The following is a 24,776-nucleotide window of genomic DNA, read 5'->3' as shown; positions in this document are numbered from 1 at the left end:
GAACCCGCTTTGAGGACAGATACGTAGCGGGTTAAAGCAAGTTAACCTTCGTGCCTCAGCAAAACCAAAGCAGCCATTGCAACGACCTGCCTGTGTTAGGGTTACAGAGACTCTGGCCGATCACTTGAATTTAAATTTAGGTGTAAGGTACTAACACTTAAAATAATTTTAGGTGCTTTACACTCCTTGTCCAAGTGATCGATCTGGTGCTTTTGTACCAGTTCATGAAGGATTTTAGCTGAACCTGGGTGGACGGGGTGACAACACGATACACATAGCAAAGGTAGTTGTGTTTTTCGAAGGATAGCATGTGTCCAAGGAAGAGATTAATTTTACAGATTCTTAATAAGTCACCTAGGAAATGAGTAAAACCAAGATGGAGAACTGAAAAAAAAAAAGTGATCTTGTTCTTGGTTCCCAGCTACAACTGAAAGGATGTAAGCTCAAGGATGTTCAGGTGAAAATTGCTTTTGAGACAAAAAGCAGCTTAGGCTTAAATTATTTTTGTGGGGTTTAATGTAATTAAAAATCTTACACGATAACATTCTTAAAAAGAGGCAAATACAAAGTTCAGTTCAAAGAATAATTGCATGCAATATGTCATGTGTAAGCAGTTTTCTGAGTAATTAATTTTCGAATGTTGGATGTTGGTGATTCAAATAAGGCATTCCAGGGCATGTGCTAAGATCTTGGCTACTTAATTTTAAATTGAATCACTGAAATGTCTAATGGAAAAGTGGCATTAAATACTTTGCCTTTTTCCTCAGGGCAAGATGTCTCTTATCTCCAATAAATAGCAGGCCCCCTGATTTCAGAACCTGCTTTCGTATTTCCCCTCAAATGCATTTTTAGATATTCTCAGTAGTTTTAAATCTTTGGATGACAGCAGAATACCATTGCTGTCTTTGAAAGTTTCATTCTGTGTGCTGTAAAGAAATTCTGTACACACACACACTGTTTTTTTTCCTGTGAGTGTTAGGCATAGAGTGCTGGTAAAAGCTGAATTTAGTTCACTTGTCAATTCTGCCACTTGCTATGAAACCTGTACTTGTATTTCTTTCAGCTTGTTTATTTTTTTTCCCTTGTAAGATATTTGGGCAGAAATGTTACTAGTTTCATTCAGTGTGAGCTGTTATGTTTCCAAGTATAGCACTTCTGATGCAAGTTCTAATTAAATGTCTTCAAAACATGCTGTTTATAATAATGCTAATTTAATTGGTATTATAGTCTTGAGAAAACGTAGAATAATCAAGGCAGCAATATGTGAAAACTGTGGAGCCAACTTGTTTTCATTTACTTATTTATTAAACATTTTTTTAGTTGAGTCCATTTTTCAGATGTTTGTGTTCAGCTTCTTGTAATTTTGTTACCTCTATTGTGGTTTATGTCTCAGTCTCTGAGTGCAATGAGAAGAGTGTCTTAAACTAAGGCTGTAGTAATAATCAAATATTTTAGTTTGACAGCCTTTGAGTTGTATGTTTGCAGTTTCCGTTGACTTTACTAGTGACCAAATTAATATTTTTACGTGTTGGGAAAATTGGAGGCTATAGAGATGTTATTGGAAACAATGGCTTGGGTCAACTCGTATAACTTAATGTTGAGCACAAGATTATCCACTTGTCTTGCACATTACAACTGTGTACGTACTTTATAGGATTTGCCTTGTTATAGTTACAATGTGTAATCCTCTCGTATTCATTTTGTCATCTGTCACATGAATCCTTTTGTGAATTTACACTAAATAGAATTACCCAGTTTTATACATGTCAAAGTCATTTTTTCTTTTCCAGTGTCTGCAGCTTCGTTTATGTCAATTATGTTTGTTTATATAATTTTAGGTATTTATTTTGTCTATTTCTGCAAAAAGTTAAAAATATTGCCACTTTTCAACCTTGTCAACTGATTTGTGTATAGAATGTTGTTAGTGTGTATATAAACAGCCTTGGACAAATTGGTAATGTTTGCTACAGAGGCCCAAATGTTGATCTATTAAGTCTGTGAGAAAACTGTTGTTGACTTCTATAGCTCAAATTCTAATACTAGAATGATTATGAAATGCAAGTTGATTATTTCCAAATACTTTGGTGCTATGTAGACAATGTTTTATTTTGTGCATTAACATTAATTGTTTTTAAGTGGAACTTAGGTTGACCAGTATCATCCATATTTTCTCCTTTTTTTAAATAATAGCTTAAATGTCTTGTTTGCCTTTCATTGCAGTTACATTTGAATTATTCTTACAGGGTTACATGTTTTTGTTGCTCTGTTATTTCCATAAGCTCTAGAGGGAGATGGATGCTTTAAAGAAGGTCTTAATAAATTATCTTCATTCTTCTTGACTTTCTGTACTACACCAGTAATTTATCAAATAAAACTGTCAGATATGTTTGGCACAGTGTGTTCTTTGTGCATCCTCGTAGTTTATAACTTATGTTTTCTGAATGCAATGTTAAAATGTGTATGTAATTGGAATATTTTTTTTTTTTTTTTTTTTAGAAAAAGGCCTAACCAAATCTGGGTTTGGTTTATTTAGTGATAAAATGCCTACTGGGTTCCTTTGGGTGGTTGAGTCTACATGAGGGAAATATGATTGTTCCTAAAGCTACACGGTAATTCTGAATATCCGTAGTAAATACTCAATATCAGAATTTGAAGCCTTTCACTTCTGAGCATTTTTAATATTTTTTTTATATAGTGAAGTAGTTACCTCTTTACATAATAATGTGCACACAAAGTAAGGGTAAAATTGGGTTGTATGAGAAGCAGCTTCATAATGTTTAGCATTTAGAAAGCTTTACTAGTAAAAATGGAACTTGTGTTAGTTGAACTTGATTCGCATGCTTATTTTGATTTTATCTGTAAACTGGATCTAGTCCTGTTTATGACTAACCCATCACTTTCTATGTTGATGCAGTCTTACTGGTGAGGTTACAATTAAAATTTGTTTGTTTTTTCAAAAGCCAATAAGTGACTCAGCTGCTGAAGGAGCTTCTGCAGAAGTCCTTAATTAAGACTAGTTCCCCCTCCCCTCCCTTAAATTTCAAGGCAGTATATTAATTGTATTCCTACAAGGAACAGACTGGAGAGTTCTTGTCAAAAAGAGCAGTCCTCTACAAGTGTTTAGATTGTGAGAAGGAATCCTATACTATAAAAGGACCCTACATGGAGGTTCAACAGAATGTAACTGCTCAGGGATGTGTATTGGAGCAGGAGGGCTGAGGTTACCTTCAGAGAGGAGCAGGTATATAGATGGGTTCCTGCAGAAGGTTGTGGTAACAGAGTGAAGAAAAGACTGGTTTTGAGTGCATTGGACTTTGTTATTTTGGAAAATACCACCCTGCCCCCAAATGTTGAAATCATTAATATAAGAAATCCTATAGCTAGACAGCACAATGTATTGAGGGGCTATTTTCTATTTTACTTGTTTCCCTGCCTTCAGGTGAAGTAGAGATAAACATTGGAAACTTCATGAATATTTTCATGGATATTCAGTTTTACTTACCCTGATCTTTTGCTGTTATTGTGATATTCCACCAGAAGTGGATATTGTTGTGCTGAATTTCAAGGCTTGGGACAATAATTAGATGATTAGTTAGCTACGTTTTAATAGAATTATTATCTATGCTCAGCCAGAGAATTTGCTTTGATCGGCAAATGGAACATTAAGGAATCATCCTTAATTCTTAGTCTGGTTAAACTTTAGCTTGAGGTGGTGTCAAAGAGGATCTTGATCAGCATAGCAATTATTCAAATGTAGGAAAACTAGCATTCTGGTGGCACATCTTGCAGTAATCAGATTATTATAATTGTGGACAGTATGTTACTGTCATTTCTAAGGAAATGCTTTGTTGACCAGATTCCTTTTTACTGCAGTAATTAGAAATTTCTTTTTCCTCCCATCTTATTTCTTATATATAGAGTGGTGTCACAGACCAAGCAGAGTCCAAAAAAAAAAGCAAGTTTTCATAATGAATAGACAAAATACCTAACACTATTTTTGAACTTAATTTTCCTTTATTGACGCTTTATCCTTGTTAAAGTCAGCTGCTGCTACTGGACCTTTCCACTCCTACTTGCTTTTCCAGATCTTACAAGATTACTTCAGCTTGCTTCTGCCAGTTGTTTTAAGTTACCAGGTTTCAGCTTCCCTGAGCAGAAGACAGGGAAGATAGTGTTCTGATGTACATTTTGAGTGAAATATTCTCCTCACACGTATTTGTAACGAAGACTGAGGAGTACAGAATGTGTATTTTAAAATACTTAAGGTAGAAGTAAATTAGAGCACTGACTCCTGTGAAAAAGGGAAGAGGAGCTTGGGAGTATATGTAACTGTATAAATAGTGGTGTATGTCTGTTGGCCCTGGTGCCACTCTTCTGGCAGGAATCCTCTTAGATTACAGGTTATTCTTGCTTTATACATGCACAGCACAGAAATGATGATTTTGTTGTAAAGATTCAGAATACTGGTTTGTCTTCACATAAATGAAAGCTTTTGAAAAGTAATGCATTTGGTAGTATTGTCTTCTCCAGAAGAGCCACAGTTTCCTTGGTCTTAGAAAAATTGCACAGAAAAACACAGTCCTGTCACATTAAAAAAACCAAACAAAACCAGAAATATGTAGGAATTGCTTAAAATAATTATCAACATGCAACTCTGTAGCAGAATCAAGCATTGGTATTTGCTGAAAATCAAATTGGTTATCATGGCCAGAAGCCCCTTGTAATTTTTGCTTTCTGTTTCTTCTTAGAAGGAACTTTGAAAGGTTAGGCATATTTTAGTGGTCAACAGTTAATAGGTGGGCAAAATGTAGACTTTGGGCAGATCATGCTTAGTAAGGTGGTGATTTATTGAATTCAAGATAGGTCATTGATAGCCAATACCTGGGTTTTCTATGTTAAGAAACAGGTATGCTGTATACTGTATTTTCTTTTGGGATAAAAGTTATATTCCTTTGTGCCATGAGAACAAGAATATCCTTGGATGGTAGAGAGGTTTGTGTAATGCCAAATCTGATTCTTCAGAAACAGACCCTCATTCTCAAAAATTTAAAATTACAGTAGAAATTTTCGAAATGATACAGTGCTTCTGAAGGGCTACTCTTTTTGGAAGTGGTGTGGTTATTCTAGTGGTAAACTTGAAAAATGATAAATAGGCCTCAGTAAAATAGCTATTTTTAACCTTGTGGACAACACTAAAGGAAATGTTCTAAATGTGAGATGTAAATAAACCTGATTTTAATCAGAATGTGTGCTTTTCCTCTCATCAATTTTCACTGCAATACTGAATGTTCCCAGTATAGCTCATCAGATTTGCAATGTAATGCAACCAATTCAGCAACTACATTTATCAGTTTCACATTTCTAGATACTCCAAAGTACAGATTCTCTGTATTGGCATTCACTGCAGTGCTGCCTGTTACTTTTAGCAAAATAATGCTGTGGCTTAGTGCATGAATAGTCAAAAACATTTATATTAATTCTTCTGAACATAAATGTTTTTAGCATTAGCATTTGCAGAGATTTAGCAAGGTCTTAGGTTGTTAAATATCTGATGTGTCTGGTAGGTATTGGCCTTGGAAGGTATTCTGTTGTTTAGAAGTCATTGCACACTGACTTGTTGGAAGAGTCTACGGATGTCATTTAATTTGTTTTCAAATTTGTTTCTGAAATGGTAAAGAACAAGGCTTTAAATTGGCATAGTGCTGACATTTGGCACTAAATTTGCATATTATTTGTCCTGTTCAGTGGTATTATGCAAATACTGAAAATTAAGTACCTTCTAAACTGTTTTGCTGGATTTGTGTACAAGTCTTAACTGAGAACTAAGAGATAAGGAATGTTAGAAAGCACAAGGTAACAAACAAGGCTTAAATTTGCATTTAGCTTGTATTAAGAATGGGAATCAGTTTTCTGTTAATAAAAACAATATAACGATTCCCTGAACTGATAGGAAGTGAAGTATTTCATAGTGGGTTTGGATTTGGAAATAGCTTTTAAATGGCATTCATGCATTATTCTTTTTCTAAATGGTCACTAAAATGAAGTGGTGCTGGATTTTATGTTGTTTTCTGTTGTCAGTATTTTGTTCTTTTTGATGCTCTACCTGATTCTTACCACCTTCTTGATATTCCGCTTTCAAATAAAAATAATCATTAATTTTATGTACTTTACCCATGATCTTTGGCACCTCAATGAATCAAAACCAGTAGATTCATTACATGCTTATTTAATATACAGTAGCAAAGCAACTAAGCTGGCAGTCTTTAGATCTCTATGTGAAAGGACTTTGAAATTACACTTGCAGAGAAATGTATGTCCTCTTTTTATTTCTTGTGCTGGGACATCTCCTAATGATTTCAGGCTTTCAGTCTCTTTTTAGTGCATGTTGTGTTATTAAATATTTAAGAATTATATAGTTCTGATGAATACTATTTCAGAATAGCAGAATTTTATTCATTGCAGAGAAGTTTTCAGGTCAAATTTGGCTTTAAAACATTCAGTTTTAGGAGATGGAGGAAGGACAGAAGGGAGGTTGCCTAAATCTAAGGTTTATAAATCTCTTCAGTCATATTTTTGATTAGGCAGATGTTTTGCTGAGAAAAAAGTATAGTCTTGTTTAAAATATGATTATGTTCATGTATTTATGGAAAAAACAAAATACAGACAAGCACATCTTGAATGAAGAGCTAATAGTGTACACAATATTTCCATAGAAAATTTTGTGACTCTGGACTTCAACCTCCATTGGTATCCAAACTTTCACAGAAGTTGTATTTAAATTATCATGAGACTGCAGTGATAGTATTGTCTTGTGAACTGTTGATTGTCAAACTATTGTGCCTGTTTATGTGTTGCTGCATGCGGATTATCAACTAATATTTTTGGTTCAGTTATTACAGACTAGTGTTAAGTGTAGTCATTTGCCTATTAAAAACTCCAACTATTATTTATGTAATCAGTATTATTAAATATTTATATAATAAATTTATTTATCATAAGTTGTCACACTAAGTACTGAATTGGAAGAGTATTCTTGGCAGTTGGACTGTAGCAATTAAACTGTTGTGGGATGGTAAGTAGTTACAGGTCTGTAACTTCATAACAAAAATCAAGAATATTGCAGTTCTAAAGAGGATACTAGGTGCAGGATTTAAAACAGGAAAGACTTAGTGGTGGTTGGATGTTCATGCAACACAGTGCAAAGAATCTTACTGTGTTTTTTATTTTGAACTCAGGATACAATTTGAGGTACTCCAAGTAGTGCATTTTAGTATAGATATTTTTATGGGAGTAGTCAAATGAAAGGGGCTTTCTTAGGAAAACAAGTATTTTTTAAGGATTTGTGTGCCTAAAGATGTAGACAAGTGCTTTAAAATTTGAAAAGAAAATATCAAAGTAGAAAGAAGTCTTATTCTGTTTGGCAGCTGTTTTTTCTTGTATTTTTCTAGTGCAATGTTAGTTTTTTAGGTACACTTAGCATATATGTGAGCATTCTTTGTCTGTACATTGAAATATGAATACGAAGGCAGCATTAGAAAAGAAAAAATCGCCCTACGTTATTCATAGAATGTTATCTATTTATTTTAAGACCCACATCTTAACTAGTTCTCAGTTTTTTGTGTTGAGGCTGTATGATGCAACTACCAATAATGTTTTCCAATGTTGTAAGAACCTACTTACTGCAGAGCTGTTAATTCACAAATATTTTTGTACTATACTGCCTTATGAAAACACATGATGGAAACTTAGATACTTGGGGGCTGATGGTGATTGGAAGATACTATATCCTTTTCCTCTAAGTATCAGAGGTTGAAATCACATTTTAATCATTCAAATGATTAGAATATGTTGTTGAGACTGCTGTTGCTAGACCAAATGTGTTGCTGCTCTGGTACTAGCATCTAGAAGGATATAGCCATATAGGCAATTGAAGTGACTGTCAGTTTTGAAGCTGTGCTAGCATGGGTTGAGTTCATGCAGAAACCACTGCAGAAATGTTCAAGTCAAGGGTGGGAAAGATAGCTTGATGATGGGAGTGAACTGCACCTATACTTGTAATACTAACTTCCTGCTATGTAGATGCAAGCGATAATGAGCTAGTGCTACTTGTATAATCATTTAAGTGAGAAGTGATTAAAAAACCCACCACAAACAAACAACAACAAACCCAGCCAAACAAGAACCCCAGTTTCTAAACTGCCTGCTAACTAACAGCATAAGCACGCTGCTTTTTTTAGGACAGTCAGTTTTACAAGATTCAACCACTACAAAAAGTAGGATTTATTAACAGAAGCTTTCATTCCTTGTTTTTATTTATTCTATTTTTAATAGCATAACCAGCTCAAGGAATTCTGGATTGAGCAACTCCATTGCATCTGCTGGTTTCCTTTCCCATGTGTAATGCATTTATTATCCTGGTACAGCTGTTTCTTGGATCTTGTGGTAAGTCAGACCAGTGGAGACATCTGAGCAACTTGCCTATACAAAAATAAGTTGTTTTCAACCCTGACAAACTTGAAAAGTTCATTGTTCCAATTCATTGTACAGCCTACAGACAGTTGATCACAAGAGCTTATACAAGATCTGGAGAGAGAAGTGGGAGTTGCTTTACGTGGAAGAATTGCTAGCCTTACCACCCAGAAATCTGTGCTTGGAAACGTGGCATAACTGAGAGTGCCTCATCCTCTGAACCAGATTTACACTGCAGTAGTATAGACAAAGTGCTGCTTTATTTATGAATTGTTTAAACTGAGGTGAAAAGGAACACTTTTTAAACAGCCTTTTTGTGCTAGCCATATCTGTCCAAATGCTTTCATAAATTCAACAGGTTCATTTAAACCAGTTTGACTGTGATCCAGAGTGGACTAGATAATCACTCATCTATTATTGGATTTCTCTGTTGAAAGGTGGCTGCTGCTTCTTAGCTCTTAATGACAGTGGGATGCTTACAGTCAATTTTGGAGATAAGCAGAATGCTGTCATTTCTTTGCAGATACTATTTACAGACTTCCAGCCACACAGGCACTGCATCAAAACTGGATTTATTCAATATTAGCATCAAACTGGGATGTGGCCATGTTGTAATGGATCAGCAGCTGAGTTGCATTACTGTGTACAGAAGTATTGGCATAAAAATATATATTAAAAATGTGTATTGGCATAAAAATATTGTATAGAAGTTCAGCATAAAAATATATTTCATTAGTGTGTGTTACGGACAGGTCATACAAGTTCTGCATTGTAAATTTAACTAGTCAAATAGAGCATGGATAAACAGTTGGCCTACCTTGTTAGTGGATCGACAAGAGTTTTTCCTGGATATGCTTTCTGAATAACTTTTTCCTGTATCCCTTTAGTAGCCAGCACAGTATGTATATTGAATTAGAAGTTTAAAAAAATTTCAAAATAAACACTACCATAAAGCCTATTGCCTGAAATACATGTGACTATAAATATTTGGTGTTCCTAGGAGAAACTTACTAAATTAAACTTTGCCTGACAGTTTAGGAAAACTTACTATGAAGTTAAATTTGAGTGAATGCCTATGGGGAAGTCTTGTTGCCCCCTGCCCTGCTTAAAGTAGGTGTTGCTGCTTAACAGATGTTGCTGTTAGTGTTGTTTCCTATTGAAAACAATGAAACATTTAATTGTCCATTTTGACTTTTAAGGATGTTAGGAAAAATCTTGAAAGCTGTAGTTGCAAACAGAGAAAATGAATTTTAACTAATAATCAGATCAAGGCTGGGGTTTCTTCAGTCTAAATTTTTCTAAATTTGTATTAAAAAAAAAGTCTTCAAGAAAAAAGAGCAGGTTTTGACTACATGACTACTTTTCCTGAAAGTGCAGTTCAACAGAGCATTGCATCTCTTTATATCTTTTCATAGAAACATTTTTTTCCTTTAATAATGTGAGTAAACTAATATTTTTTTTTCTACTAGATTCTGATGAGCATTCCATAGATTGGCGCTTTCCTAAATGGAAACTGTCATAATTAGTGGTACATGTAGGTTTCCTTTTCTTACCCCAAACAAAACAAAACTGGAGTTTACCTCACAGCAGAGTGATAACTTCCATTTCATGTTAATAAATTGTAATGCAATAATGTAGTCATAAGTTACTTAAGTACTTATTTCCAATTTTTTCAGCTCATTTTAAATTACTTTCAGTGTCTGAAAATTGGGCCTTACTCAAGTTTCAATTTCTCTAATGTTCATTTCGAAATGCTAGGTTCTGTATGACTCTGTTTGCAAGGTCAGAGTGCTTTACATTGTCAGACTGTGGGAAGTGTCTGTACACAGTGATCAGCTCCCTTCTCAACCTTCCTGATAAGCTGAATAAGTTAAACTCTTTATTAGGAAAAGATGAGGATATCAGATAGCTCTGGCAAAAGACAAGCTCTAGGGTAAAATCCACTGTGAGCAAAGGAAAGAGAAAAAAGACCGAAATAGTCTGGCAGAAGAGGAATGTGATTGTTTCCATAATCAAAAAGGGTTGGGTGGCCTACAACAAATTCAGATAACAAATCAGTGACACAAAAATCGTAGATTGCTGTTCTGGAAAACTGTGGAGTTCATGATCCCACCTTAACATGTGTTAGCTCTCAGCAATGCTTGTTTTCAAATTAATATCTAAACTCTGTTCTGTTGGTTATTGTCTCAGAGGCCACGTCAAATTTAGGATGTTTGGTTTTAATGATCTGAGTGTGGATAAGGTGACCAAATTCTGTCTTCAGAAACACATTTGGCTCATCTTGCTGCTTTTAGATATTATGAGGGTACTGGTGGTTCTACAAGGAAACAGCCAATGTATAAAATTAATGTGAGCCGTGCATAGTTACAAATTCATGTAGTTAACAGTATGTACTTCATACTTCCTTTTCAGCTGTTCTGATATCTAAGTGGCTTGTTAAACTGAACATCTCCTTGTAAATGCTGAGAAGTTAAGCTTTAAAACCAACTAGCCTAGAATTAATTTGAGCTAGTGCTTTTAAAGTGCATTATTTGACAAAGCTATATTGTCCTATTGCATCCCTCAAGTAGAGCTTAGTCTTGGGTAAATAATGAGGATCTCTGTTATACTCACTGCTGTTCTTTTCTCAAAAGTACCAAAGCCAAACTTCAGCTTTAGTTGTTTAGTTAGTTGTATTTTACTCTCATGCTATGTTTTCCAGCTTGGGCAGAACCCTGTTGTCACTGTCAGTGTGGAAGGTTTGATCTGATGGAGGTTGCATGTTCAGAATCTAAACAGGGCTTTCAGCTCACCATGTTAATTCTCCTCATTTCATCAGGCATAAGTAATACAACTACTTGCAGTAAGCTGTTTTGGAGCTTGCATGAAGTATAAGGTTTCTTTCTTTGTTCTTCCAAGTGTTACAGGCAATGGTCAGCTTTTGTGGCTGATATATGGTTTGTAACTCTTGTTGTAACATCTGTCCTTCCAAAAAGGAAGGTATTGTCAGCTAGTTTCAACTAAGGCTAATTTGTGAATAGTTCTGAACTTCAGTTCTTTGTAACTAGAGATTTTTACTAGTCAGCACTGCTTGTCAGACTACTTATGCTGCAAATCTTCATTTTTTTTTATATTTTTTTTTGTTGGTGATTATCTCTGAAAATCTAAGATAATCATCATAACTGAGAAGCTTTAAGTAGCCTACTATATGCTAGGCAATCAGGGAGGCAACTACTGGCTGCTCCTACAAAACCCAGTTTTTAACATGTTTGTGTAACTTCTGTATTTTTTTTTTTCTTCTAGTTGTCAGCTCTTCAACTAAACCGTGAGAAACTTGCATAACTGGCAGAAAGGGCTTTTTTTCTCTAGAGCTGAATTGTGCAGCTTTAGCTGGACACTGAAGGAGAAGAATTTCAGAGGCATCTTTCCTGAACCTGAGACTCTTAGGGCTGTTGGCTATTTCAAAAAATATTTAAAGATGCTTTTATTTGTGTAAAATGTTGTCTCTTTTTCCTTAAGTAGTTTTGTCATCTTTGTGTTGCTACATGGAAACTGAGACAGACTAACATTGTGCAAATCTGATTAAAATTATCTGTGCTGTTTCAAAGGTCAGGCGCACTCAGTGAATTTGCTTTCAAATTATTTTGTTTATTCTGTGTACGTATGCATCTTGAGCTCTATAAAGGTCAGGAGAGGAGATTCATTTTGGAATTTAAAGAAGTTAGGTTTTTACTGCTGGTAGCCCTTGTTAGTTTCATCTGAACTAATGAAAATTGTTTCCCTTTGTTGTTTTTTTGCTGTCAGTTTTATTTCTCTAGTGAAGCTCATTTGTAACTATGAGGTCCCTTTGAAAATAAAACAGTATTAGTAAGGCATTTTATTTTTTTCCTGTTTTGTATGAACCCAAAAATTAGTACTGTTTGCACAAACTAAACAGTAGTCTTATTTGGGTTTTGGTTTCTTGGCTTGTTCCATTCATGTGGCAGACTAACATTTTCCTAGCTAGAATAATGTATTTAAAGGATACACAGTATTTAAAGTTGTCTCTTGCCACAAATGGTTTAATAAAATAGGGAGGTGGTGCAATCCCTTAGAATTTTCAACAGTCCTGCTTTTTAATGTTCAGGTTGAATAATATAACCACAAAAGGATTCATGTGCATGTCGGTGAAGCATAACTAATTGCAATTTTCAGTCACAGAACTAAATGACAATTAGTAAGGAAGTGGGCTTCTATTAAATACAAAAGAAACTGCATCTCTAAGGTGCCTAATATTTGTCCTAAAAAAGGCTGTTATGTAAGTCCCCTTATGTTGTAGTTCTGTCTGTAGAATCATAGAAATATTTTTGTTGACTTTTTTAATGGTAACTTGTAGCAATAAAGAGATTTTTCAAAACGATAATAATTGATGATTTTTCACTTCAACATGGGTACTTTTTTCAAATTTTACATTCACTTGGGAAGTCTTGAGCTGTTTAACCAAATTAGATTTTTCTGTCAAAAGTATTTTGATATTCTTTCTTTTCTGACTTTAGGAGATGAAATCTGAATGAGGCAGAACATGCTTATTGAAGACATAATACCAAAACTTAACAAAACTCTATATTTTAGTGCACATTAGATGGAAAGGTTGGACATATTTTGCAGTCATATGAAAGGTTAGAAAATTGTTCTGAGTCTCTCTTTATGGGTAAAAGACTATAAATCTCATCTAGGAAGTTGCAACTCTTTCAGTAGTAAGTAATATGTCTTTCTAAGTAGAGCACTAATGTTCTTTGCCAAAGATCAATTTAGTTTATATTTAACCTGCAGTTGCTTCAGTTTGTGTGGATGTAACCAAGCTTGGATATTAGTAACAACAGACAGGTCACACAGATATTTTTTTTAGTTTAAAAAATGGCTTTAGTAAATTGGGTATTTGGCCGGGCTGGTTGACTCTACATGCATATGGCAAATGGTTGACCGCTGGGTACGTGTGCAGATACAGATACAGAAGGATTGTGAGGCCTAGACTGGTAGTGTATTTGCTTGTGGGAGTTTTGCCAAGATGCTGCTACTGCTTTGAGGCTCTTCTTTTTCTTGCTTGCTTCTTACTAATGAGTCTAATTTGTAAGCTTCCCTCCACTGATTCACTATTGTTAGTAGCAGGCGCTGTCTTTTCTCTTTACCTAAGTGTTTGCAATGAGGGAGATTTCTGTGTCAGCTTTTCTTCAGTTTTGCTGTTTGAAGTCTAGTCTGTTAAATAGTTGTAGTGTTTTATACTTGTTGTGAGATGTATTCTTCACAGTGCTGCAACTGAAACAGTAGCTGTTTAGACCTTGATGGTGTGATTTATCAGAACTAAAAAAAAAAAATTTAAAATTTTTGAACTTTAGGGTATTTGAAGTACAACTTAGAATGTGTGTTATAACATAAAACATCCAAAACCAGTATATGTCTTTGATTTACTTGAAACAGGTTCTATTAAATAAAGTTTTATCCTATTTATCACTTTCCCAGGTATCAGGAAAAAAAAATTTGCCTTCTAGTATTGTGACAGTAATACTTCTCACATCATGTAAATTCTGGTGTGTGACTTGTTTTTAAAAGACTTGGTTAGCTGGGATAAAATCTCAGTATGACATGCTATAATGGCGCATCTCCAAGCGGTGAGTTTGAGTATCAGAATTTAAGACCAAGTATCAGTATCTAAATGTAGACTTAGGTTAGTTCAGGTGAAAAGAGAGGAGTAGAAAGGGAGAAAAGGTAGAGTGAGAAAATGTTGTTCTTTAGAGGAAGATTAGTAATACTTGCCTTTGGTGAGAGTGATATATAAGGCCTGATGTTGCACATAATCAAAATTAGAAATGGATGATTATCCATAGCATCTGGCTTATATAACTACTTTGGATACTACTTAAAGCTTCCAAAATTACTTCCTTTTTTTTTCTTTTCACCCAGAATTGTACTGTAATGCAGAACCAAATTCATATTAATATGCATAGCTTTACAGATAATCAAACACTGGTACCAGTGAAGATCTTTTAAGCTTTGATATGCATAAAACAGCTCTCTTTGTTTGGGGTTGTTGGTGGATTCCAATGCTATTAGGTGAGTGTCCTGTGAGATACACTTGGAGTCCTAGAATTAGTGATACTTAGTTCTTTGAACTTTTTTGTTACTATTTGGTACTGAGACTAGAGCAATGGCTTTCTCTGTGTATGGAAATTTGGTATATGGGTGTGTAGTCAAACGTTCTGGTCTCTGCATGCTGTAGTGGGCACTGTATAATGACATACTTTTGGTTTTGCACATATTGTCATTAGGAAGCTTATAATGGGTATTTCTCTTGTATAAGAGTTCATTCCTAGATGGTTTCAAACTGGTGCAGCTTTAGCTCAAAATAATTTTTTTTTTAAAAAATTACATTGTATTTGATCTTTAAGTGAGAAATTTCAGTGAAAGCCCAGAACGTAAGAACTGTATCTGTAAGAACTGTAACTGGTCTTACTAGACCAGTTGAGGATAAATCCAGATGCCAGTGAATAAAATGTGAATGTGTGGCATTGACTTGATTAGCATTGAGGTTTATGCTAAGTGATTTCTTGAACCAAAATGGTATTTCAGCAAAAGAGCTTTACAATTGCTTGGAGACGTATGAGTTACTGGAGCTGGCTTCATAGATGCTTACTTCTGAAGTAGCAATATTTCTTTGAAAGTTATTGCACATTTTAATTATCTTTGCATACACATTAGATGTAGTAGGATAGGACTGCGTTGCCTAACTAGTGTTACTTCTAGTGCCTACTTCTAGTGTTAATCAGCGTTTTGAATGGGGAAATTGCAAAACTCTTTCAACAGTGTAGAAGAAGGTTTAATGAGCAGTGGATGTTTAACCTGAAACTGTTGGCATGTTCTGATGGAGTGTCTTGGCCTGTAAGCTTACATTGGTTCCCCCAGGCACTTCTAATTTATGCTCTGCATGTACTTGCAGGTATGTTGCGCAGCGTATGCTGGGACACTGTTACTTTCAACTTCTTGTGGATATGTACTGCAAACAGTGGAAACTAAATATGAAAACAACTGATGCTTTCTTAAATGCAAAGAATACAAGTGACTAGCTGTTTATGCATGTTGTTGTGTGTGCACCTGTGATGTTAAATATCAGTGGCTGGTATTTTCTGGCAACAACACTACCGCTTTTGTGCCTGTAAATTCTTGAAGCTGAAAAGTTGTGGCTGTACTCTTTCTTCTTTGCTTCAGAGATGTTCCATCATAAACATAAATAATTTATGTAAAACATGGAAGTAAATGATGCTGAGTATTAACATTATTCATTCTGTCCATGTATATTATGTGTTTATGCTGTTATCCATTTTGGGTTCTGTGCTCATAATTGACCAAATTAGTTATGCATCTATTGAGTTCCACTTTGTATTGGAGTATGTAGACTATGTTTTCAGGAAGTTTGAAGAAAAACCTGGAGAATACAAAGAATTAAGTATTATCGGTGATGAAGAAAAACATAAATCAGAAAAAAAAATCTGATAACATTGTTTAAATAGCTTCTCATAGACGCATAAGGTTCTCATTAGTCCAACATCAGAAGACTAATGAATATTAATGAATGAGATCAAAGACATTTAGAAATCAAAGCAAGTAAACAATTATTTTTAAGAATTATGTAAGTTTTTAACTGCACAAAAATACGAATCTTATTAACTGAACAGCTCCATGAGAAGTTTTTCTTGAAAATATTTTTCCTGAAAATTTTTATGGTGAAATAGAAAGGCAATTATGTAATGTAAACAAACCCGAAAATATATATACATCAAAACCTGAAATATATAAAATGTTTTGAATATGGTGTATTGAAATACCTATAAATTCAACTGTGGAATCTAATAGGCTGGGAATTTGAACTTGGCCAGAGTCCATGATTTGTGCTTGACTTAGACTGCCAACACAAATTGGTGAAATTTTGAGAAGGAAATTACTTTTGGATGTCTCAGCCTTCTGCTGTTTCCTTCTACATTTCTAGTGCTTTTGGACAAAAGTTACCTCTGCTGAAACATGTGTAGCGTAATTCTGTTAAAGAAAATAGTTTTGTATGCCATTTAATAAAGATTCTGATCGAATGTCAGTAAGATCAGAACTATCTTTATCTCAATATCTGCTTTTCCAAATGTTACCTAGATCCACGATATAGTATGATCTGTATACCACAGTTATTTAAACTTTGAACTGTGCTTGTTAGTAGTGTTGCATGGGGTGTTTCATCATCGCAATCCAAGATTTAGGGAAATAATTGGAATAGATTATTAAATATTACTTTTCAGTTCTCCTTAAATGTCTACTATCATTCAATTAGTAAGTCTTCTATTCCACTAAGATGAAATAAAAAATAACTTCTGTATGAGTTGATGATTTAAACAAAATAACAGGTCCAGGCATGAGGTAAGGTATCTTTTATTTCTGCAATTAAATAAAATTATATATCTGTATAATATTTCTCCTTTAAAATTCTGTGAGGACTTCAATGCATTTAATCCACAAATGTTATAATGGAAATATTACTCCAAAGACACAGATCCCCCTGCGCAAACCAGGGAAGTGTTCGGGTCATAAAGTACCCAATCCCTGTGCGCAATAGTGACACTATTTGACAGTTTGTGATTCCTACAAACTTTAATGGCAATGCAGGGCTCGCAAGAGGATTCTTCAAATACCGTCAAAGTAAGTTTCATTTTGAACCTAGATATAAAGCTAATGGTATCTAACAGCTTTTAGTGTCACTGAATCAAATTCCTCAAGTAGAAAGAATGGTTGACATTCTGTTTTAAAGTGACCGTATGTTTGACCCAGTTCTGCGATCGTGGTGTCATCGCAATTGTATCTTGCTGCTGTAGACTCTTGGAGGCTGACAAGCGGAACAAGTTGCTTTAGCTCACATAGCTCATCTGTCACACTGAGCAGCTTGCATATTTCTATTATCTGAATGAAATGTGAAGAGAGTACTTCTCCCTGCTCTCTGCCTATCAGCATAGTCAGCAACCTGCTCACACCCCCAGTAACAGTGAAATGAAATGCTAGAAAAAATGAGAAGAAAAAAAGTATTTCCAGAGATGCAAATGTAAGCCACATTCAATAATTAATAGGTTGGTAGTTTAAAAAAAAAAAAAAAAAAAGGAAGGGGGGGGGGGGGGGAAGTAAATAATATCCAGGAACTAGATGGAGGGCTTTGGATTGCATGGAAAGTTAGTTTCCGAAGAGGGCTTGCAATTGCCTTATCTGAAGAGAAAGATGAAAAGCTTTTAGTTGTATATTTAAGATCCAATGCTAAGAACAGTTTTGTAGTTCAGTAGGGCAGTGACAGTCATCTCTGTTTTCATTGTGAGCACTTTCTTAGCATTTAAAATGTTAAAATTTTATGGAGATTTTATTATATTTTTCCCAAAGTAGTGCAGGTAGAGTTTTGTACAGTAGGCCAAATCTTGCCATAATCCCAACACAGAGCTCTTTGAAGCTTAGTGATGAGAGCAATGTTAGGGCACTGAGTTTGTGCAGGTTGCTCTTTGAAGTTCGTATGTGTTGGCTGGCTTGACTGCTTTACTCTTGCAGTGACTGATTTTTACTTGTTGTTTTGAGAGTATTAGCAAAAGAAGCACAAAACATAATGCTTGGTAAATGTTGATTAGAGGTTTTTCCCATGTCAAACGTAGGAAGAAATTTTTCTAGCCCTTTATGATATGTCTAGTTTTTAAAATGCTTTTACTAGAGTAAAAATTCAAAGTGTAGTAAGTGTCAAATTGTCTTATCCAACTTAGAATAATCAGCAGTAACACTCCATTTAGGGTTATTGAATTAAGCATTATAGGAACCACAGAAAGTACATAACACTTTGTGTTCTCTTAAATTTGGTTATTAAGCTTTGATGGAAATTCCATTTAACCAAATATTTCAATTTAAAATAGTACAACATTTAACTCTTATCTGAGTAAAATTTGAAAAATAATTGTTTCATTGATCCTTGCTTTTTTCTGCTGGAGCTACTTAATATATTTCTAAAAATGTTTGTTGGTCCTAAATTAGAAGATTTTTAGTCTTAAAATACTGACTGATATTTTTGACTGTCCTTTTTTCCTGTATGAACACTGAAGGTAAATCACATATAACTTTAAGTATTGTCAATAAATTTGTATATTTTTGAACTATTTTACAGCTCTCAAATATAAAAATAGTAGTAGTAACAATTGATAAAGTTAAATCTTTGGGGAAAATGATTATGAGTTAGATTCTGAAATGCATTGAACTGAGGTATAATAGTTAAGACTTGAAATACTTATGACTTTTTAATCATTACAGGTCTTGCAGTAATGAGGTGATTCACACATAGTCACCTTTTTTTTTAATAATAAAACTTTCTGTTTTGGTCTAGTCTCCTGAATTAAGGTGTCATTCTTCCTAATGCATACAAAAATATGTAGTTCCTCAGTACCCCTAATTTTGGTAACTGCAACAAGAATGTGCATGTTAGATAGTAAGCTAGCAAGATTGTGACTTTGTAAAGAAAAGTTGTGTATCCTTATGATTTTTTGCATGTTTTTAAATGCTGCTGTGAATTACTTATTCTAATTCATATCAACTTGCATCCAATTAGATGTGCACTTGACTGATACATAAAAATAATTTAACTGCAAAACTGAATACAGGTGTAATTTCAATATGGAAAAGTAATCTTGCTATATTGGCGTGGATTTTTTTCTTTGGCTGTTTAAAGAGAATTTTCTTTGAATCAGCTGTATCTGAAAACTAGCTATATGAAGTATTACGGCTTCTGGATATAATGTTTGTAGACACAATGTAATTCGTATTTACAGGACTTGTGGAATTGTTTTATGACCTTTTTATTTAAAGGATTATGATGATTATATGTTTTATCTATTGCTTCTATAAACACATAGCACCTTAACCATGTCTGCATTGTGCATGTCTTAAAATGTCTGTGTGTGGATAAAATGTAGGTTTTCTCTATCGTGGCAGTAACAGGCTACTTTGCTGGTGGGTTTATGGGGGTATTTAGAAACTAGACAAGTGTTTGAACTGATGATCATTTGAGGATGATAGCGAGTCATCAGTGGAGAACATGCTGGTAAAAGTAGACAGATCAAATTTTTGCTTTAGCTAGTAAATCCCTTTGGTCAGTTGGGGTCAGCTGTCCCAGCTGTGTCCCTTCCCAACTTCTTGTGCCCCCCCCCCGAGCTTACTCACTGGTGGGGTGGGGTTAGAAGCAGAAAAGGCCTTGACTCTGGGTAAGCACTGCTCAGCAGTAACAAAAACATCCCTGAATTATCAACACTTTTTCCTACACAAATCCAAAACATATTCCCATACTAGCCACTGTGAAGAAAATTAACTCTATCCCAGCCAAAACCAGTATACAACTGCAAATTGGTTTCTGTTTGTTTGGTTTTTATTTTTTTTTAATAATAAGAATGGTTGTGGCAGTCCACAAGCAAAATGATCCATATGTGGCACATATCAGGAATACCTTCTGGTATTTAAGAATGAGGTAGATGACACTGGGGGAATAGCCTGTTAATAATGTTTTATTCCAAGTGATGCTGTACAAAATTGTTCCAAAGGAATTCACTGGCTGATATTTTCTTTGAGAAAATGAGAGGAACCACCATGAACTAATAAAAAATAGGTCTATGGAATGTATGGTATATGTATGAATTAGGAAGATATATGTATCTTTGGGCTTTACAGCTTCAGTGGAATAGAAAGGGTCATTTTGTGGTTATAGATGGATATGTAGTGAATTGCACAAGTTCTGAGAAAAGGAGAATTGCATTTATCCTATCTAAGGGGAATGTCAAAGTGTGTGTCTGCCTATAACCCTATCAGTGGTAAAATGATTACAATATGCCTTTGGGAGATACCGATCAATATGACTGTTGTAAAGCTCAACAATGGCTGATGACAATTCAGCTGATGAGTTCTGTGGATGGCTTAGAGACCTATGGGGAAAAAAAGACCCTGAAGAAAAATATCATCTTTGTACCCAAGACCTGTGTGGAAAAAATTGAAATAATTCTCAAAAATGAAATGGGACATAATATTCTATGTTTGAAAAATTAGATAAAGATGTTCAGCTGGTCATTATAGACAGCACCTGCACTCAATATCACAGTTGAGAGCATAATAAAGAACCGCAATGACTTCTGGTGATCTTGAAGACTGAGAGTGCAATGAACTTCCCAGAGTGCACTTTGTTGGTAAAACCATTAGTTGTTAGCCTGCTTAAATTTTTTTTTTTGTGATGATGATTCATTCAGAAAGCCCACTGGTTTGCTCAAAAGAAATAAAACCTGTGACTTCTGACCAGAATGAATCAATGCCAATGTCACAAATGTGTAAAGAATATCCAAAATAAGCTCTGAAGTAAAATGTAAGTGAACAGGAACACTTTAAAAAGTCAGCAGAAGGCTGCTTCTTCTGTAATGAACTCTACAACATATAAAGGCTAAAATGTATTTTGTATGGTTTGTTTGCTTTTTAAAAATTTTCAGTAAGACTGTGAATCCTGAATCGGTTTTTCTGTGGATAAGAGGCAGATTTATGAGAGCATAACCCAAATGCATGCTGATAAAAACATGGATATGCAATTTATAGGTGCATTTGCTCCTTATGAAGCCAGATCTTTCTAGTCTAAATAATTTGAAGAATCATTATCCTTTAGGTGAATTGCGAAATTAAAAGAGGGAAGAGGGTAGAAATGTTTTTTCTCAGTGCAGCAGTAATGAGGTGAAGACGAGGTAATTCTTCCTCACTTGGTTCTTTTCTTGCAGGAAAAGTGAAGGAAGGACAAGAATTTGGTTTTGGACAAATTTGTTTCTTACTGTGCTATAATAAGATTAAAATTGTACATAGTGTTACTAGAGTGATGTATAGATTCATAGCAGTAAAGATCAGAAGAGGTCACTGAAGTGTTTAGATTGATCTCCTGTGTCAGCAATGTAAATTTCACTCACTTCCCTTGATGGAGGCAAATAATTTGCATCAGTCTAAAGTGCATCTGCTGGAAAGCTTGTCTTCAAATCAAAGAAACTGAGAGTGGGATGAGTGACCAGTTCCTTTGGTAATTAGTTCTACTTGTTTGTTAATCATCTTCCAGATTAAACTTAGGTTTGTACAAATTGATCTGGCTGTGTTGAGTTGTCTCGCTGACAAACATGCAGGGCAGTTCCCCTGTAATTTCAGAGGAAATCAGTATTGGCCAAAATTGCTTTAGCCTTGCCTACCCTCTCTATGTACATGATTGCTGGATGACTTTAGTGTTAATGTCGCTTCTCTCTACTGCTTTAATGGCACCATAGCTTAGTCACCTTATTAGTACAGACTTTTTTCATACAGTAGTAGCTGAACAAAGTAAACATTATTACTAATACATAGGCCAAACATTCTTTTTTTGGGGGGGATTAGGCAGGTCATTACTTTTACATATGTATTCATTATCCTTTTGTAGCCTTGAAGTACAGAAAGAAGATATTCTGAAGGTAAGTTTATTTATTACATTGCATTGACAAACATTGCCTTACACCCTTTGTTGTTATACTCACAGATCTAAGTGCATAGATTAAAGATAAAGGTGACAGGACAACTTCTTTAGCCACCTGGCTTCCCTATCATACAAAAATGCTGAGTGATAGTTAGAGGGAAAATGTAAAGAAAGTTGATGTGCTGAGGGTCACCCAATCTTAGAGAATGACTGCTGACTTCTGCTTCATTCACAGTGGTGAAGTTATTCTGGTGTAGTTATATTTGCAATGATTAATGCTGGTGTATTTAAAAAACAAATGCACTGGTACTGCTTCTGGTACCCAGCTGAATAATGCCAGATGGGAACTAAAAAAAAAAAATTAAAAGTGGCTTTTTTATGATTCTTCTGAATTTGCATGAGGCTTGCTTATGTAGTAGTACGCATCAAGCATTTCTACAGAAAGCAGGAAATTAAGATACATAATACTGCATAGCTGTGGATTCTTCACTGTGTATTAAGTGGATATTAAGTGGATATCTAAAATTTAGGTAGCACAGCATAATAGTTGTCTGTGTATAAAGTATCAAAGTAACTTCAGTCTTTCCTTTGAAGATAATTCAGCATTCTGTACTTACTCATAAATGCCTACCTTAATTGTTCTTTGATTAACAGTTAAAGTAGAAATAGTTTTTTGTAAAGAAGAGATTGGAAAATATGTCAGGCACCCTGGCAGAGACTTATTTTCATCAATAAGTTTTTTTTGGTCTGATTCAAATACCCCTTAATCTCATATTTGTTTTCAACAACTTCTTTTCATTTTGGGATTTTTCTGTTGTCAGTTTCAGCAAGTTGAACTGTGATAATTTAAGCAGCCTGCAACATAAAAGGAAGATTTAGAAATTCAAGATAGTCACATTATGCAGTGAAATTTAAATTTATATGAATTTGTGGTGTCATAAATTGTAAATCACTATGATCAACTGTTTAAACACTTGTTAAACAACAGTTTTGTATAATATAGAAGTAACAAATGTGTGCTATGCTGTGGTATGAGTTTGGTCTTTTTTGTGTTTTTTTTTTTTCTCCCCAGACCATGTTTGCATTTCATGACATGGTAAATGCATTTTTAATAGTTATATGCACAGTTAAGCTGTTTATAGGTAGATGAATAAAGAAAAAAGAGATTGGAGCAGATATCTGCAGTGAATAAAAGGTTTTCTCAAAGGAAAACTTTTAATAGAAGCAAGAAAGTGTACTTACATGTGGCAGCAGCAATTTGTAGGTTTACAGCTGTTTGTACCTGGCTTGTCTTCTGTTTAACTATAGTTATCATGGTACTTGTGGTGTTGCATGCCATAGGTGACCTGTGAACCAAATATCCTTATTATATTTATATTGAATTTAGATAGTTTGGGCTTCCATTTCTTACACACACACCACCACCACCCCTCCCCCATTTCTTTCTCCTGTTCTTTATTTGGATAGAGAGTGAAAATGTATGTTCGATTCCTTTCAGTGTCTGGCATCCTTTAGGTGGCACATCTGCATAGCTGCTGTCAGATGCTATTACCTGCATTAATTGTCAGACTTGCTTTTCCATGGAGGGATACTGGCAAAAGGAAAAATCCCCTCAGAGGAGGAGGTGATTAATTCTCCCATAGTTATAAGCAGATTTCATAGATGTTATAGTCCATGCAGATAGAAGCTCTTCACACCTTCATTGTGAACTGGTGAATATGAGCTAGCTCCATCCTGAAGCTGCTGTCTCACCCCTTTAGCACTGAGCTGATCTTGAGCTACTATGCCCCTTAGCATGAACTACTGATCTGGATTTGATGTGAAATGAAGAGAATCATGCAGCTTTTCTTTGGATTGAAAAGGCAGTGTAGATATGTTTTTAGTATGTTAGTAGGATGTTAAGCAAACAAACTGTTTAAGCAGAAAATGGTGATGAAGAATCTTGTAGAACCTTGTACATGGCAGTAATGGAATTCTATGTGTTGATCTCTGTGTGTCAATGGGGGCCCAGTTGCTTTGCTTTTGAGCCCTGAGCAGACCTGGTGAACTGGATCAATTTGTCTTTTTGTGAGAACATGTGGCTTGAATTCCCGATTGTCTGAGCGTGCTTGTGTTTGAACTGTGATTAATCTGGCTCTGGATACAGAAGACAGGAGCTCTGAAGGCAACTTTGAGAACAAAGGGATGCAAGTGTCTTTCCGTCTGCAATTCTGTGTTCAGTTTGGTAGTGGAGGAGTTGTTAGGAGTTACAATTCTTTCCTGTTGGAGGCCAGTGGTCATTTTCTTTATATGAATTGTATGTTTGTGTGTGTGAATCAATAGTCTCAAATAACAGATTAGAGACACTGCAAAATCAGAAATATTTTTTGACAACCGGAGCTATGAAAAATCTGCGTATCTGACCCAAGAAAGGAATTGATCATGTAGGCAGAATGGAAACAGTAGAATTGACAGCACATAACGATCAACCAGTCATCATTCTGAATTCTGTAAGAGAATTGCCATCCTGAGATAGCCAGGCCTAGAAGTTTCAAGAATGTGTCTATGCGTGTCTATGCCGTGGAAGTCGCTGAAAATGTAAGCACAGATAGCTGCTCAGACCAACCTTTTAAACCTAAAAATAACACATATTTAAGTTTGAATAGACTACTGAAATACCAGCAAAGGGAATGTAATGGTGCATAACAGGTGCCCTGCTATGCAAATTACAGATGACTTAATTTCTTAAGAGATGTTGAAGGATTAATGTCTAGCTGCTTTTCTCAGGCCATTCATTCAAAAAAGA

General features: G+C 34.9%; 1 protein-coding gene across 2 annotated transcripts in view; it reads left to right on the top strand.

The window, feature by feature from the left end:
* FHIT (fragile histidine triad diadenosine triphosphatase) overlaps positions 1-24,776 on the top strand; it is a 632,268-nt gene that overhangs the window by 581 nt on the left and 606,911 nt on the right. The gene's annotated exons all lie outside the window — the stretch shown is intronic.

This window comes from Accipiter gentilis, chromosome 23 (assembly GCF_929443795.1).
Source record: "Accipiter gentilis chromosome 23, bAccGen1.1, whole genome shotgun sequence".
NCBI lineage: Eukaryota > Metazoa > Chordata > Aves > Accipitriformes > Accipitridae > Astur > Astur gentilis.
This window is presented reverse-complemented; position numbering and strand designations above follow the sequence as displayed.